The sequence below is a fragment of the Rhea pennata genome, chromosome 5 (assembly GCF_028389875.1).
Source record: "Rhea pennata isolate bPtePen1 chromosome 5, bPtePen1.pri, whole genome shotgun sequence".
In the NCBI taxonomy this organism is placed as follows: Eukaryota; Metazoa; Chordata; class Aves; order Rheiformes; family Rheidae; genus Rhea; species Rhea pennata.
In genome coordinates this window covers 39597962-39612846 of record NC_084667.1, presented here as the reverse complement: position 1 = coordinate 39612846, position 14885 = coordinate 39597962, and the positions used below count along the sequence as shown (strand labels likewise).

General features: G+C 39.6%; 1 protein-coding gene across 3 annotated transcripts in view; it reads right to left on the bottom strand.

Moving 5' to 3' along the window:
- The window catches only part of MOB2 (MOB kinase activator 2), a 114889-nt gene that overhangs the window by 15349 nt on the left and 84655 nt on the right, over window positions 1-14885 (bottom strand). The window lies entirely within an intron of this gene.

Sequence of the window (14885 nt, the reverse complement as noted above, 5' to 3'; positions counted from 1 at the left end):
CTATGCAGCTTATTAGACTATATCTAAAATTGAATCCTTTTAAGGATAAATCGCGTTGCTTCGATTACCATCTTCTATCCTACGTTCCTCACCAAACTAACCAACATGAGGGAAGTTTTTTCTTTTTTAAATACAAATCACCAGTGTTGTTGTTAAGTGGTGCTTTTAAACATTTTTAGAAACACGCACCACATACAATTTGAAAAGTTTCAAAGATTTTTTTTTCAAGTTCCGACCAGTTCTCAAACATGTTGATTTTTCAAATGGAAGTCGACAGAGCAGGTTTAACAGGCTTTACTTTACGTGGCAAACTTCTGCCTTCCCACTTGCAAACATTAAAAAAATCACAAGCCATTTTAAATCTGAGCAAGTGGGGATGAAAATCTCCAAAGATCATGAACTTTACAGGACAAAGATGCTTATTTTGTGGTTAACAACAAATTTTAAGTAACCCTTTTTCTAGGTAACTATTTATTACTCAAGTTTAAATGATGCAATCCTTAAAAAAAATAAAATAAATAAATAAATAAATAGGAGAGAGCTTATCTCCAACTGAGATAATCTAATCTATTTAAACAGTGCTGGGAAATTAAGAGTCCACAGTTGAGAGTAATGTACAGAAAAATTGCATAAAAAGAAAATTTTATTTTAGGAAAGATCAAAAAATAAGATATGCACAAAATTTTCACCAGATTATATAAAGAAAATATATGAATAGTTTATTTGAAGTTTTGGGGGTTCTTTCAAGTAATGTAAGCTGTGTACTACAACTTGTATGGCTCAGAATCTGGAAAACTTGTGATTTGAAATGCCACATTCCCAACTAAAATGTTTTTGTGGAGAATTTGCAGTCTCCCAAAAATTAGATGAACTGACAGCAACACTACACTGTACCTTGCCCAGAAGTACTCCATACTACTGAACTATTGAATATAATAATCATCATGGCCTTTAATTTTCATCATGAAGTTTTTCCTTTCTCTTTGAAAGAGATGTTTTAAAACATCCTCCACAGACAAAGTATTAAAACATGAAGTACACTCTTGCCAGAATCTACTTTCCTGGCGATCTGAAGATGGGGGTTAGCCTCTTAAAACATTAAGAGGCTCCAACAAAGCTGGAGAGGCAGTTAGCCAGCATTTTAACAGCATCTCCTCGGCCAGTCTTTATATGAACACTTTCATGTTTTTATATTTTGCAGTGAAGAAAACCCAAAGGGGTGGTAATTCAATCTCAATATCCAAGTTACACTGGATATTTTCATCTGAACTTCTCCTTTCTCTGGGTAAGGAATCAAATGGGAGGTGAGTAGAACAGAAGAGGCAACATAACCCATGAATGTAAAAAAAATGAAAAAGCAAGTTCTCCCCCCTGTAATGTACTCTCTTTGCAAAGCGGAAAAACCCAGAGGTTTTAACCATCAATGAAAGGCTAAGGCTTTATAAGGAAAAGCAAGTTAACTGCTAACGGATTTTCCCATTAGCTTTCTTACCCCCCCCCCCAGGTGCTTTACTGGAAAGAAGTTATCAGTAAGTTTCTGGTTAGGAATGCTCTGCTTAAGTGTGGGAGTTCTGAACCTAGTCACAGCAGCAAGAAAACAGTTTTTTAGCTAAAATTTATGACTCTCAGTGACAAACTCCCACCACAAACAATGATGGAGCAGGTTACGCCAGTTTTTACAAAACAGCAATAACAAACTCTTGAAGGCTGTCCATGGCACCGCAGCCATCCCATTTTCCACAGCAATCTACAATCTTCCTCTCAGATAAATACAAGGACTACTGAAAAGCTCCACGCACCTTAAAGTCACTTGTTGCTAATTAAGGTCTTTCAATATTTATTTGCATGGTAGGTGAGAGAAGGGGAATCAGGTGTTTCATTTGAACATCACTGTAGTTGCCCTTCCTTTGAGAAAAAGTCAGAGACTGCATAGTATTGTATCTTTGTCAAGATTAAGAAAGATACTTCTCCCTTCCTCTTTATTTTTCAAAAGGGATGGAGGACAGATGGACAGTCATAGCATATCTTGTATTGCCATCTTCTCCAGGATGCAGAGTCTGCTAGATGCTATTAAGGGCAGTCTGCAACCCTCTTTTGCCTCAAACTGTACTCTAATGTACTTGGCCTTACATTTCTCAAGTAGATTTCAAAGTAGTTGTTTTCCCTACAATCCCATGCACCATGTTACCCCAGATCGCTGCTAACTTTTCCCCTGAGAAGGTCATATGACAGCACACCCAGAACGTGAATCCTGGATATACACATACACATTCAGGTTTGAGAAGGAAGAGAAAAGAAGAGTCAGCAAGGGAAGGGAGGTTGTGTAAGGCATTAGAAAGTAAGCCTAAATTCCACTGTATCATGCAACTAAATTGTTCAGATTGCTGTGGTTAGACTATTTCTTCGGGGCTTGGGGAAGGGAAGGAGACTAAGCCTTTTAAGACGGTCTCCGTTCTGATTACCTCTTGCACCAGGTCTGTGACAGACCTCCATGACCTCAGTTTTATTCTTCTCGTCTCCGGCCCTGGGAGTCGTCTCCAAGAGTCCATGAGCTGGTTACACTGCAGCTCTAAGGGGGCTGCACAGAATAAAATGTCTTTGCCAGCATTTCTGGCCCTGCTTCTTCATTTTTGTTCTGTTTTTAAAAGTTACTAATAGTTTATTTAAGAGGAGGAGGAAAGAAGAATGTACCCTACATGCCAGGGAAACTTTTTCTTCTGGATTCTCATAGTGGCTCTTGGCCTTAAAAGGCAATCTTTGCTTGGCCTCCGGATGCTGTACTGTAAACAGTCGGTGCCAAGGCATGGCAGGCATGTTAAGGATGACAAGTGCCATAACATTATTTCATAATGCTGCTACTCAACAAAAAGCCCAAAACATTCTGTAGGGCCAAACTGCGCTCCAGTTGATGTTCTCAGCAGAGCAAGGAGAACATGGGGCACCATCACACACTACGTATCCATCTCCAGTTCATGGGGCTTTTCAGTTTCCTTTGGTGGGATTCCCCACCCACTCTCACCCCTGGCCTTTCATCCCCAGTCGCTAGTTCAGCGTTTGCCACAACGTTAGCACACAGTGGTGTGTCAGCTGCATATTAACTGCCTTGGAAACACAGTGCTGAATCTCCTAATAGGTGCTGGTGACCAGGTATTACTGCAGCTCCTTCTCTTCTGTTTAGGATCTCCTCTTTTCTCTTTTAATTCTGTGAAGAATGACTACCAAGGCCAGGCCAGGCTTGCAAACAGCTCAGTTAATGCTACGAAAATGCGCAGAGTGCATTCTTGTGGTAAAACATGGTGGACTAGAGTTTCCTTTCTTTCAACGTACCTGCCAAAAGTCCTCCCCCCAACACTAAACGATGTATCCGACTTCTCCAGTTGCCTTTGACAAAGGCTGTCTGACTATATAAACCCTGCACTGGTCCAGGTTCCCCTCCAGCCAGCACTCCTGGGAGGGGCTCAAGGGCACCGGGTCAGGGGAACGTGAGAGGGAAGCGATGTCAGATGGGAGAAGAACAGATTATTTATTTTTAGGAGCCAGTGCTGCAATGTCGGAATCATTCACTAGCTCAAACACAGAGAACTCTCTTATCTGAGCAGATACCCTGTTCTTCATTTTCATCTGTCCTCTTACCTTCATGCCAAAAAGTCCTCATATCCAACCAGTCAGTGCCAAAACAAAGACTCAGCAAGATTTGTTTCCTGAAAGATTCAATACAAGTCCAATTTTTTGGTATTTTGGGAATTAGGAAAGAAAAAGGGCAAAAATCTTTCCTTATGTTTATTCTCAAGAGCTCTATGTGGAGCCAAACTAGGTCTGTGGTAAAAGAGATTCAGTAGGTCATAGATTAAATGTCGCAACAATTAATTTATCCAATGTTTAGAACCAATCATAGAGCAGAACACTGTGTCATGGGTCCGTTGGGTGCCTGAGCCCGGAGTGCGTAAGAGATTGGGGGTGAGAGGAAGAGAAAGATTGTTACTTTTGCATTTTTACCTCTCCAGTCTTGGGCAACCTCTCTGGCTGAGAAAGCAAGCCAAAAGTTGAGCAGGAACAGAACAAATCACAGCTATGCCCACTATGCTTGCTTGGGCACGTGTTGCACTGTGCGCGTTCTCCTCTATTTGCAAATCCTCCTCCCCCAGCAGGACACTCTCAGAGGAGGCCCTGGCACAGAACACACAGGAATACAAGAGGATATCGCATGTTGACTCTCCATGGCTACTTTCCACCAGTATCTCCATCCCGTGATTTCAGGAGTTCATCAGCCAAAAACACGGGTTGGAGTCCTTTGCTTGGGTGTTTGTTTTGTTCAGCTGCAATTCATCTCAATTCCTGGGTACACACTTCCAAACCCAAAGACCCACACACAGTACAAAGAAAAGGATCCTCTTGAAGAGCATCAACCTTTAGAAGAAAAATCTCATTTGTATTCTTACAGTGGATAAATACTTCCTTTACACCCTACAAGAGGCCTTCTAACTATTACTCTCATATTGCAATTGGACAGTAGGAACAGGGTTCATTTCATCTAAACACAGATACTTCCGTATGTAAATGCTTATATCTGAATTAGCTCTCTAAAGTCCTCTTAAAGTCAGCAGAAACTTTTTTTTTCTGTAGTGGAAAACATCTCAGCTCAAGGCAGAAATCCATAGCATAGCTTAATATTTCTTTGGTTAAAATCTATAGGCAAAGGAGAAGAGCATCTCTCAACTGAGAATAGACAGTGGCAGAAATACAGAGCCTGTTTGTTGTGGGGGGGAAATATCTCAAAGCAGGAGCTATGAGAAAAACACAAACAGTGAGAACAGTGATCTGCATTAAGATTTAGATTATCAGAAAGTAAGTTTGGGGTTGTGGTTTAAGCCCCTTTACACCACAGGGAAGGTAAACCCTATTCAATTTATTATAACATTCAAATAGTGTTTTTTCAACACACAATTTGAAATCCCCTTGGAGGTCAAAACAACTGCTTCTAAAGAGCAATGAAAAATGAACACCAATCCAGTTGCAAGGGGAGGGGGGAAAGTATTCCTCATTTAAGGTTTTCAAACTCTGCAAGTCAAAAGAAATTTCCCTGTGGTAAAAGTATGACAACTTCTTAATTAAGATCTGTTACCCATGTGTTTTTAGGTATGTCTATTAATTTAAGCAGCAGTCTTTTTGCTACTTCTCTCCTGTAGTCTTCTACTTGCATACCAGAAAACAGAGTTATTTTGTCTAGTGTATCATAGCTAAATTTAAGTTTTGACAGCAACTGCTACTCCTAGTTACTCTGTTGCAGCCCTGTAATATTTCCAGGATAGCACACAGACGAATACACTTCAGGCCGTCTTTGTAGGACAGCAGTTCACCACCAGAACTGTTACCAGGGAAGATGTGTACACCGCAGAAGTTACTGTTCCTATTTTCCAATCTTAATGGAGTTTGTAGATTTGGCAGATTGCAAAAGCTATCTTGATTTTTAAACCAAGCAAATTTGATTCGGAAGCCTCATGGCCTTATAAATGTGGGATTTCACAATGTAGCTTACACAGAGTTGCTTTTCAGAGTAGAACTGTGTGTTAATAGCCAGGAATTATTTCACCATGGCAACCTGGCTTTAGCACTCAGACTTCTTGCTATATAGCCCAAGACATACAAATGCAGACAGTCTACTCTATGCAGAGAGTATCAGAGAGTACCTGCAGACAGGTTTGTCTTTGTACACAAGTGTTTTACTTTCCTCACTGCCTTTTTTCCTTGCAAGCCACCTCTGCAAAAATACTTATCTAACAATGCAGCAGCTGTTTTTAAGAATTACCATAGCATGAGGAAAACCTATCACAATGGAAATTAATTATTAGAGATGCAGGCCAAGCTCACTATCTCCAACCTTGCTTTATGTATTGTGCTTTGGAGGATGGGTACAAATAATGCTTAACATACATGTAATCTCAATTTTACAACTGTCAACTTATAAAAGTCTACCAGAAGGCTTTAAAATATACTTTAGAATTATGCTGTGCACTACGAAAGAAGGCAAGTATGGACTGCATGACACAGTCCCCAAACAGTTAATGAAAATACTTAGAGTCTGTGCTCTCAGTAGATAAATATTTTTCAACATGGTGCAACATGTCAGCTTGCAGCTGAGCTCAGTCATAGCTGTTGTCTCTGTTCAGCTCCCCAGAGGCGAGGAACAGTAAAGGGCTGTCTTTCATACTTCCGGCAGCACTGGGCAAGTTGCAACTATTCAGGCACAAAAAACGTCTTGCACTGGAAGGGTAAGTAAGGTAATTTTGTTGGGAAGAGAGTGAAAACAAATTTATCAACTGCCTTCTGCATCTGTCTTGCTACTTCATTACCTCAATTCAACCTTTAAAATGTCATCTATATGCAATCACATGGAAAGCTGGATTTCAACAGCTGAATCCTGCATAGAAACACAAACTGTTTACATCTAAGAGAATTGCAAGACAGCTTGACAGAGAAGTGTTAGGGCACCACAAGTGAGAGTGTACACAGAAAAAGGGGTAGCAGCGCTCTACTTCCAATAGCCGTTGTGTAGCAACTTCAGTAGACAATGAAAAAAAAGGGTATTAGACAGACATGGAAAAAGGTCATTTTCCCTGTCTATTCACAAGCAATTTTGCATGCCTGCACCTGTAAATTTATTTTTAAAGCATTTGTACAAGCACACACATGTGCACGTTGCATTGAGACACACAGCTGTAAGCAATTCAATTAGCTACAAAGCAATTGGTTATTGAATAGGTTGAGCAAAGAATATGAGTGTGAGAAGGCAGCCTCACCTGGAATTTAGACCCACTGTATCAAACTGTACAAACTCATCCCTCACACTATAAATGAACTGCACGGTAATGGTAACTTAACTGCTCTAAGTTACCACAGACCATGGTCAGTTCTCTCTCAATGGCAGCTTTAAAGCTCAAGAATGGATTTTTTTGTTTTGATTTGATTTTCTTTTCGTAATAGTGTGACTTCAGTTTAAACCAAAGGTAGTTCAGGGAAGTCCCACCTTTCCTGGCATGCCTCAGATCAGATCTGCTGATCAGAAATAGTGCCTTTCAGTCTTGATTTACAAACTGTCTTCTTAAACAGAAGAACTGAAATCCACGGTTCTAAGACACAATTTAAGTCTCCTCACAGGGTAAGGGAGAGCTGAAGATAAAAAGAATCAAAGCATTATTTTAATTAGACAACTTCATTAACAAATTATATGGCAAAATATTCACCAGTCTAACCATAGTTAATTTTTAAACTTTGCAACAGAATTCTGCAATGCTCTCTGTTCAGTTTTGTTATCAATAGTACACTGCTGTTTCAGTATTTCTTAGAAAACAGCATGTTAAAATTTTGCTTTATATGCAGTAGAGGAAAAAAAATACACATATATATTTTTAAACATAATCGAAGAGTATTTGAATGATTGATGGAAAAAAGCGGCAGGGAATGTAGGAGCTTAAATACCTGTACAGTTGTATTAACCAGTGTTAACTGGCTTATGGGATGGCAGCAACCATTCTGATACTAATTGCTTACTTTAAGGATATTTCATGAGAGACTGAAAGGCTTAAGTAGAAATATCTTTCCAGATGTGTACTGACCCACTAGCAATCAGAAAAACAGAAAGAGTCAAACTTGTTTTACTTTCGAGGGCTTGCTGAAATATAAATTAATTATTTTAATGAAATGCCAAAAATACAGCTAAGGAATTCGTTAAGGAAAGCTACTGTATTAGTAATTTTCAAAATTAAATATTAAAATTAGCTGAATATCTGTGTGCTTAGTTTGTTTTGTTCTCTACTGCACACGCAAATGACAAGCAGTATCTTTAACTGTTCATGTGGATTTGCAATTAAGTTGTTCATACAAGCAGGGACTAAAATCTGAGTGCTTCTTTTCAAAACACAGTATGAAGCCATGCATTTACACTAGTTTCTTTCTTTTTTTTTTTTTTTTTTTTTTGATGGATAAACATCATCATGCCTCCAAACAAGGGATGAACGCAACCAACTACTTTGCAAACACAGACTGCGCTGCTTGCCTGTTAAGTCCTGTTTCAATTCAAGACAGTAATAAACAGTTCCTATTAGTTTTGTATCGATATAAACGTATTTGCTAGTGCACCTCTGCATTACTTTTTTCACTGCAAAGAAACAAAAGGTGATTCTAGTAGTCTCTGTCAAGAAAATAGTTCACTGTCAGTACTGAGTGATCCAGTTATTTTGCAGCACCTAAGGCCCCACCTCAGAACTCATTAGGAATCCTTCTCAGAAAGCTTATAGCTGAAATCAGATAACAAGTTAGTTGGCTGGACTGCTAGTAAGATGCTGATGACAAAAGACAAAAAAAAAAATCAGTATTTGAATAATATACCTAGACATAAAAAAGTTTTGCCTATTGCAAAACTATAGGAAAAATAACTATTTTAGCTGAGACAGAATAGTTTCCTATCTATTCCATACAGATGGTGGTCTTAAGATCCTAAGTTTGTCTTCTCCCAAACATCTTTATTATGAAGGAAAGAATAAAGGCATTCCCTTGTGGACTGAGGATTTATACAATGAACTGGTAGAATTTAGTTTACCAGAAACTTCATTTCCCTTGCCTTGTGTCCTTATGATAGTCAGCTTATATTGGGATTGATGGGCCACATTGCACTGGATAGCAAATTTGAGAAGTGTCCAGTTCTGGAGTGGGACTGGAGCTACCGGGGCACCTTATATAATCTTTCCTGGCATTTGAATTTAGAAATCCCCATGAAGAAACTCCAAGGTCACTATATGTGCCTTTCTGTGGATAGACAGCCACATTCATTGCTAATTCTTCTTTAAAAACATAAATAAATAAAAATATATGCAAACATCCATGATGTTCCTTCCACCTTGGAATCATCTGCTGAACCAATCCCTGTTGTACAATTCAAGCAGAACCACTTGCCTAAACTTCATTCAGTCCCTGACAGCAATGAACGTGGGAAAACTAACTGAGCGGCATTTTCAGACAAGTTCAAAACAACCTTGTTCCCGTGTTAAATAGACACCATTAACTCATAAAACTGATTTTGCTTCAGGAAAGTGGATGAAAGAGTTAGTCCATACATCTAACACCTTCTCCTTCCATAGACTAGGTGCTGGCAGTTCTTAAAAGCAGAGTCTCACCTGCTTAAACAACAATTTGTGGAAATCTTCCTTGAGATTACGTCAAGTCCCATAGCACCAGGGATTAAGAAAAGGGATTAGAAAATATTCAATGGAAGAACTCTAACAAACTCACGTTTTGGTCCAGTTAGACACAGATGTATGATAGATGAACAGAAAAAATCTTGCCTTACCTGTCTTAGAACAACAACTGGTGAAGACTGCACTCCTAACAACACAGCAGTTTAACAAAGAATATTGAGAATGGAACAGGAAAGGCTCTTTTAGTGGGGAAGTGCTTTTTTCCCCTATAAACCTAGCTGGTAAAGATCTTGGGGTGCGCAGATAGCTTGAGATACCACAGAGTGGTGGAGAGAAATCTGAAGTGAGAAACAGATATCTTCTCCATAAATAGCAGCACTAGAAGAATAAGCTATTACAACACAGGAAGCAAAGAGGCAAACCAGGAATTCTAGTGAACTCCCAGAAGGATGAATGCTACATGCTTTTATTATATGTGCATATAAATTGAAATCATTTTCCAGGCAGAAACAAGTAGTAGCTAAGATGAGGAGCAAATCCTATAATGAAACAGACATGTACCAAGGAAAGAGATAAAAGAGGACTAAAAAATTTCAGAAGTTCAAGATTACAATAATTCTCAAGTTGTCCAGGAGTGATCTTCAGAAAAAAACAAACACGCTCATCACCCTAGAACAGAGGAAAACACTGTTGCTCCTCAAGCAGGCACCCTCCCTACATTAGCTCTGGAGATACCTTAAAGGGTGATTTCAAAACACCAAAGTAAAGAATTTTAGTAGTCATCTCCCTCCGGCTATCACTTCACAGGATGTAGAACACGTAACAAAATACAGCTCGACGTTGTAAAATACCTATGAAGAAAGACACCGACTTCTTCATTAAGTTAATACACTGTACATGCTTCACAAACTTTTATAAATGCACCAAGGTCATGACACTCCTGCAGCAAATACAAGTGAATAAACAGACAACTATCCCGAGGAAATGGAGGAAAGCATGACTCACTAGGCTACTAGTAAGTCACAGCCTCTTTCTAGAGCAGTGCTTCAAAACCTGCACTCCAAGAGGAGATCAGGCTGTTAAATGATCTTTGACAGAAGTATCTGACAGCTCTTCATGGGCCTCAGTTTCAAGCAGAGCACCAGAAGTTTCACAGCCACCACTAGAAGCAACACTGCTACCTGCGTACACCAAGATGCAAAAACCTGGCAGAGCCAGGGGAGTGGCCCACCTGGAGAGGCTCTCCTCGCTGACCAGGTCTGCTTGACAGGCAAAGCCGCTTGGGCCTTATCTCACCACTCCCTGCTCGGTCTCTTGGATAACGAACCATCTCCTAGAGTACTTTTGTGCTAACCGTGAGCTTGCAGACACCGAAGACACCACGTTGCCTAAAAATGTTACTGCCTCACAATATCGTTTGTTGTTTCTTTGAGCAGCCCAGCAAGAGTCCAGAATGACTGTCACTGAACACGAAGTCATCCCTCGTTATAGAAAATTCAGTGAGACACAGCATGACAATTAGGGGTTTCAGTTGCCCTGAACCATAAAACATTTTGAACTATTTTGGTACAATGGAAAGTTATGGGAGGGAAAAATGCAAAGAACAGGATAAAAATAGTTTACATGCCTCTGAATGGCAATTTGCTACAGACCCTTCCGGCCCACTCCCCTCCCTTCTTTCTCTTTTTCCTAGCCACCAGACTTCTAAATTAATCACATTACTAACATTAAACAAGGTTCTCACTAGTTAGCTTCTAATGCTGCGCACTAGACTAGCTTTTTTGAAAAAAAAAGTTTCAACCTAATCTAGGATAAAATAGAACTTATTTTTTAAATATTTGTTTTAGTTCTGTCTACGTACATAAACCTCACTGAAGGCACCAAAGCTATCTTTGACAATATGGTTCAAGGCAGTGGGAATAAGGCATTCATGGCAAACACACTGTGATGCTCTCCAGCTATGTCCTGTTTTTGGAACACATTTAGGAAGACTTCGCATGGTCACTGAAAAACAGAATCTAATGTCAAAATTAAGTTTCTTTCTTTCTAATCTTGCTCTGAATTATTTGAGGAAGATAAAAGAATTTTTGTTTTTTAAAATCTGTAAGTGCTGTAAATATACAGGACAGTGTGATGCAGCTATATAATTTGCAAATTTGTCTGTGATCAAAGTAACGTTATCACACTATCATTCATGACAGATCACTGCATTCTTGGAAGATACCTGTAAAAATATCACGTTGTTAGTACACTAACTGCAAACCTATCCCCAAAAGGTGGGTGCTTTTTTGGCTTCATTTCCAAATAATCCCTTACATTGCTGTAAAAAAAGGGAGGATCTCAAGAGAAAGGTGTAAGTCATCTATTCCCACATCTGCCCTGGAGCAGGGTGTATACACCACACGTGCTGCCCTGCGTGTCATTAGCTGATGACATTACAGCCCTGTAACCCACAGCTGCACTCCTCCATGACCCTGCATTAGTCCACTGTCCCAGAGCAGCTAGGTTTCTCGGAAAACTTGAAAGGAAACATGCTGTCAACAGAGTTGCCTGGTAAATGATCCTGAGGAGGTCGGCGCAGGGCCCGAAGTGCCAAGTGCAGCGCACACCACAGCCACAGGCCTGACCCGTGCTGCAGCACCTCAGTCAGGAGTCAGATACTGCCCCTGATGGGGAAAACTGTGTCCCAGTCGTCAGCCCACTGCCTGGAAGAACGATTCACAGTTCAAATGCCCAGCTCGGTTATCTCCAAGGAACAAAACCGGGAGAAGGTGGGGCTGAAATCTACTTCCACCTCTACTGTACGTAAAAAGCATACCTCTGCAGCAAAGCTAACAGTAATCGGCTGTTTTGCCAAAAACTTTAACTACACTAAGTATGTTCAGAAAGCAGAATGACATTCACGGTATTCTTTCTTCCCTTCTCCCCTCCCCCCTCTGTCCAGAACCACCAACTTGTAGAAAACAAAAGAACCAGCATAACTGCACCCATTTTCTCTTTTCCTCTCCAACCATGGGCTAAATAATTACAGGACAGGGAAAAACATGAGACTACATATTTCAAAAACATCTGAAGTGAAAGAAAGCCCTAATGAAACACTATGCTAAAGAAATATGCAAAACTTTATGTCAGCTATGCTGTGATCATTTTATAAGGGGAGATGACAGATTTTTAGCACATCTCTAACATTTTTAGCTTTGTAAATTGATAAGAAAAGTGTATGTATAGTCTTAGTCCTGTCCCTTAAGTGTTAAATGCAACTTGCTAATCCATGTGATAAAAGGTACAAGCATTTCCAGAGCTCTTCATAGGTGAATCACCAGTAATTTAAAAGAATAATAAAGCCTAACAGTAGCTTTCATAAAAAATTAATTAGAGACTGACAGCGCATCTGTTGCCTCTGTTATCTTACTTCCCCCTTCTGGTTCAGTTGTCCTCTCCCATACTCATTTCTACCTCTTCTTGGGTGCCTCTTTCTTCTTTTGCTTCTTGTGAACCCTTTTTGCTTTCTCATGAATCCCTTCTTGCTTTCCTCCTGTACTCATTTCTCCTTTGGCAACTATTATTGCTAGCCTGTGACATAAAAACTATTTGGCATCCAGCTGCTACAGAAGACTCAGACCTACAATACTAACTAGTGAAAACAACACAAATGTTAAAAGCTTTAGGGAGTAAGATAGTTGTGAGTATAAAACTCATTTAACTACTGTATTGCATTTGTTGCACAGGAAAATCATACCAGTAAGTATCTCACTGCAACAACTGAGATTTGCAATTCACAACTAGTAAAATCCCCAGAGACAGAGAAATGGAAGAATTTCGGCAAGCAAACAGGCACTTTACCCCTTGTCCACTGTAAATTTCTACAAGTGCTGGGGGTAGAAGGGAGGCAGGATGATGACGGTTTCCAGTTTTGCCAGTGAAACGAAACTACAACACAGCAGGCTGTTTATAATGTCAGGCTACACATAAGCAAAATATTTGCTTTGATCACAACCTCAAACAGTTTCAAGACCTGACCAACAGAAGAAAAATCACTTCATCCTGAAGTTCATCATCATTTCATCTTCTGTGCAGACTACAAAAGAATTCAGTCAGCACTGTTGCAGAAGGCCCGAGTTAAAAGCGCTATCAAATACACTTTGTCCCACACTGACTTTGAAATAGATGGTAAACCATTACAATAATGGTGGGATTCACTTCATTTTACTTCATCTGCCTACAGCATAAATGTCGGCAGGTGAGCTGGCCACCCCGTATCAGACTTGCATTGCACATCTGCTTCCATAAAAGAAACGAACGGCACTGTCAGACTGCCTGTTCTCTACCCAGCGCGAAGCAGACACAGCTCAGCTGCGGACATCTGCATTCAGGGGAATCCCACCACAGCTGTCAGCAGCAGGCCACCTTTCCAGCCTAAACCAGATTCCAAGGGACTCTTCTTCCAGGATCACTGGGCTCACACTTTTTTATGAAGCAAAAACACATGATTTCTGCCATAATGAGACCCCTGTTAGACCTATTATTTACCCAGGCTGCTAGCCAGTAGCTGTACTCTTATGCTGTCTGAACTCTTTGCAGATTATGATGAGTTTATCTATTTTACAAATACAAACTGAAGAAAAACAAGATTAACATACATAAGGCATCCATGAAGAGAAGCAAGAGTCCCGGTCTATCATCCAAAGAAAATTTTTGTGACTTCACATCTCTCTCTGATCAGGTACAAGAGATGATACGAAAAAAAAAAAAAAAAAAAAAAAAAAAAAAAAAAAAAAGCTCTACTGGAGCAGTAAATCACACCCCTCTAACAAGTTTTAGCTAAATAAAGCTACGCTATTGTTTTCTGAGTCCAAAATATTTCAAATGTAACAGCAACTTTTCCCTGCTTTCACAACAGTTTTATATGTTGAAAATAAACCTCAGAAAAAAAGCTAGATCAAATTATGCACTATTTCTGCTTGTATTCCAGTTGGAGGAGAAAGGAAAAAGTTTCATTTTCTCATATGTGTGCACTGAACAAAACAAAAATATGTATGTTTCATTGGTAAGTCACAGGAAGCTACCCATACTTTAAAATAAACTGCCATAGTTGTTGAACAAAGGATTTGGCAATACTTTACTACAGAGGCACCAACTGATTTACATCTGGGAGTACTGCCAAAAGAATAGCTACCAAAAACTTCAGAAGTTTCACAGTATGAATAGCCAGTCTCTAGCCAAAGTATTTTATGATATGACTTAGTGTGTAACACCATGTTGAATTATAACCCCCTCCCCCAAATTGCTAAAAAGGGAGGTCAAACAATTCTAAAAGGTTAAAGTTGTTAAAAAGCTGAAGAAGAAACCTGAATTCTTTAAAAATACTTTCCTGTAAAAAATAGGTAGTTAACAGAAAGACATAAAGTACAGCAAGACAGTGATTCTTTAAAACACGCTGCAAGAAATACTCGAGTCTACTCCAAGCCCAGTAAACTTCTTTAGTTTAATGCACAGCTAGATCTCAGTCACTTTCTTTCACTTTGCGATCAGAATGCTCTAATTTAATAAATGTCACCTCTAAACTAGTTTGGGGAGAGAAGAGACATGAGTCAACAGCGAAAGAAAGTAATGATGTTTCTGTTGACAAACATTTAACAACGGGCAATCAACAGCAGCAAACAGGCCCAAACAAAAGCTTGCCAGATGAAGTTA